The sequence below is a fragment of the Delphinus delphis genome, chromosome 4 (assembly GCF_949987515.2).
Source record: "Delphinus delphis chromosome 4, mDelDel1.2, whole genome shotgun sequence".
In the NCBI taxonomy this organism is placed as follows: Eukaryota; Metazoa; Chordata; class Mammalia; order Artiodactyla; family Delphinidae; genus Delphinus; species Delphinus delphis.
This window is the reverse complement of record NC_082686.1, coordinates 63096519-63100215: the sequence shown is the minus strand read 5'-3', so window position 1 is coordinate 63100215 and position 3697 is coordinate 63096519.

The window sequence follows — 3697 nt, the reverse complement described above, 5'->3', positions numbered from 1 at the left end:
CAAACCACTCTTTCTTTCAGATAGTGTACCTTCCTGCATGCTATTCTTTTTTTTTTTTTTTAATTTATTTATTTTTTGGCTGTGTTGGGTCTTCGTTGCTGCGCACGGGCTTTCTCTAATTGCAGCGAGCAGGGGCTACTCTTCGTTGTGGTGTGCGGGCTTCTCGTTGTGGTGTCTTCTCTTGTTGCGGAGCACGGGCTCTAGGTACGCGAGCTTCAGTAGTTGCAGCACACGGGCTCAGTGGTTGTGGCTCGCGGGCTCTAGAGCACAGCCTCAGTAGTTGTGGCGCACGGGCTTAGTTGCTCTGCGGCATGTGGGATCTTCCCGGACCAGGGCTTGAACCCACGTCCCCTGAATTGGCAGGCGGATTCTCAACCACTGCGCCACCAGGGAAGCCCTGCATGCTATTCTTGATCTGTGCTCCACAACTGAAGATTCCCAGAGAACTATCTCATTCTTACTAAACAGGCACTTCAATTTGTTTTTATTGAAATATATTTGACATACATTATGTTAGTTCCAGGTGTACTACATAATAATCTGACATTACACAGGCATTTTATCTTCCAAACCTCCTATGATAAATTATGCATATTCTGTGCTAATGAGATCAGGTTACACACAGCTTCAGGTGGTTTCTTTCCCAGCCAGGCAATGTGCAGTTGGACAGAGATTTTCCATATAAACGTGCCCTCTCTTTTGTTGTCCAAGCCAGAGTAGATGCTCTAACCATGGACATCAAATTTAGTCAAAATGAAGTTTGGTCAGGTTTGGGAGAGAGGAGTATGAGTCTTTGCCACAATAGGATCTAATACATTGCCAGCCCTCTTCCTAAATGCACTTCATCTAGTGTGAGTAATATAATCTACCCAAGCGTTAGAATATGCATCTGAGTGGTTTCTTGCAACAACGGAGAATTACGAAAAGACCATTAAATGTCTGACACTTTGAGTTTTCAGGTCTCCTCTGTGTCATGTACATCCTGGAGCATGACTTAATTTTAAAATTGGAGAAAAAGAAAAATTAATGCTAGCGTTATGATGTTGAATAAGGTTTATAGTAGCAGTAATCCCCCATGAAAACTGTTGTTATCATAGTTAATGCCCATTTTGTCACAGCGTTAAACTTCCCTGGCTCTGCCTCGGGCCATTAAACGGCCAACCATTTGTTAAGCACCTCAGAGCAAGCAATTTCAGGGGGACTATTGCTGAGCTCATTTGCTAAGTAAAGCACCTGAGAAGACAGTAATAAACTCTACACAGGTTCGTGTACATACACGCATCCTTATGCCTACTTTTCCCAAGTCCTTCCTTTAAGAATATTCTGCCCTATGATTACTTCCAGGCTAGTCAGAGAAGTTCTGCAGCCCTGCAGTATCCATTCTTACTAACCCAGGCCACGCCAAATTAGGGCCCTCAGACACCTGCCTTTCCTATTTCCCACCGTTGTTTCCCAGGTTCACTTAGTATCCGTGTTTAAAGTGTTTTCGTAATTTTAACTCTGGCCCTCAAGAATAGGCCATGCCTTTAAAATGCTCAAAGGGCATAAGGAAAAAATAAAATAATGTTGCTTGAAAGCAAGAGAAAAGCAGGAAAAGGAAAGGATAAAATATCTCTACTATCCAGGAACATTTGTCCCCCAAGTAGACACGGCTTTATTAATTTATTCAGTTATTAGATGCATTCTGTGCTTTACTCATAATATCTCTTTTAAGTGTAACACCATCTTGACAAGGTTAGTATGATTAGCAGTCCCAGCTGGCGGTGAAGAAACAAAATTTGAACCGAGGCTGTTTGACTTCAGATCCAAGCCTTTTGCTACAGTGATACAACATACTTATCTTCATTTCAAAACAAAACAGGCAAGATTTATAAAATACGCCTCCTGTCTTATTTGCATTATGTGTCAGTTTTGTACCAAAACAGACAATGGTTATTGGTTACTAGTATTTGTTAAGATCCACCGTTTATTACTGTCCAGGGAGGCTCTGTAGAATAAATCTTGTCGAAGTAAGAGCTGGTTTTCAAAGTCAAAACAAAGCAGAATTCCATAGCCTAAATACTGGTCAAGGACATTATAATGGACTTTATTAAAACTTGCTAATCCTTTTACATTAGAGGTGACTTTATACTATGTTACCATGGACCCTTAATTGGTCCAGAACTATAAATCTCTAATTTTGAACAGAGTTTACCTAATTGGTTAAAGGTAGTTGCAACTATCTTCAACTACTTTCTGTCAGGGAAGATCTATTTCAACCCAATCTCATTTAAGTGAAGAATAATACAGGTATGTTTTGTAAGCTTTGACATAATTAGTCATTTCATTAATAGAATAATTGAACCTCCTTAATCAGAGGTGGAACTTTTTCCTTAAAGCTTAGTTTGAAGAATCAAATGGGCATAACAGTAGGAGGTACAAACATTGGTTCAGAAGAGGCAGGAAAAATTTTAATGAGGTATAGATCTTTTCTCATTAAACTTCTAATTTGGTAAGGCTATATTCTATTTTTAATTTTTACTTCCCATCATCATTTTCAGCCCAGTTAACATTGTTAACTGCTAATATCAGATGAGTATCATATATAATACATGCAAGACAACCTCAAAGGACCAGCAGAAGAACTGTAGATTGTTTGCCAGGAATATGGTTAGTCCATGATTCCTTGTATTGACAGAGAGAAGCCTGAGAGCAAATTCTGTAAATTCAGAGATAAGCCTAGACTCTCCATTAGGCATTACCCTCAACTGTCTTAGCAAGTGAGTATTTTCAGACTAGAAGAGCTCAATTAGGTTGGAAAAGCAATGGAAGTACTGTACTCGATTTTCCTCCAAACACCTAAAATTTACACAGGAACTGGTTGAAAGTTATGAGCAAATTTCAAACTCACTCTTAGCCTTTTCCAAGCACTTGAAATGCAGTAATATTCTGGTGGAAGAAGTAGGAAGCTGGTTCATTAGCATATGCTTATCAATTATCTGCATAAAAAGTTCTTTTTATCACTTTGCTGTCCAGGCTTTTTCTCACTTGGTAGCTGGCAGAAAGCCATAGAAATCTTGGTGTTGCTCAGATTAAAGAGTTTCTGACCTACGCATTCCTTGGTATTCTATAGCATCGAGGGATTAAAAAGCAACGAAACCACAAACAGGTGTCCAGTGTGATGAAAAATGAAACTGGAACATTGGATTTCTGCACATTTAATAACATAAACTTATACTAGTAGCCTGTTAGACAAGTACGGTGATGTGATTTGATCATTCATGCTAACTTTTAGTGAATACGTCAAGATGAGTTGTAAGTTGTCTGCAAATACTGTGATCTACTGATAAGGTATAGAAGCTTGCAAACAAATTTTTCATAAATTAGAACAGATTTAAGATAATCCCTATAATAGGGCTTCCCTGGTGGCGCAGTGGTTGAGAGTCCGCCTGCCGATGCAGGGGACACGGGTTCGTGCCCCGGTCTGGGAAGATCGCACATGTCGCAGAGCGGCTGGGCCCGTTAGCCATGGCCGCTGAGCCTGCGCGTCCGGAGCCTGTGCTCCGCAACAGGAGAGGCCACAACAGTGAGAGGCCCGCGTACCGCAAAAAAATAAAAAATAAAAAATAATAAAAGATAATCCCAAAAAAAAAAAAAAAGATAATCCCTATAATAATGCCATGCTCACTTTATGTTTGGATCCTTTTTCTTGAGTGGG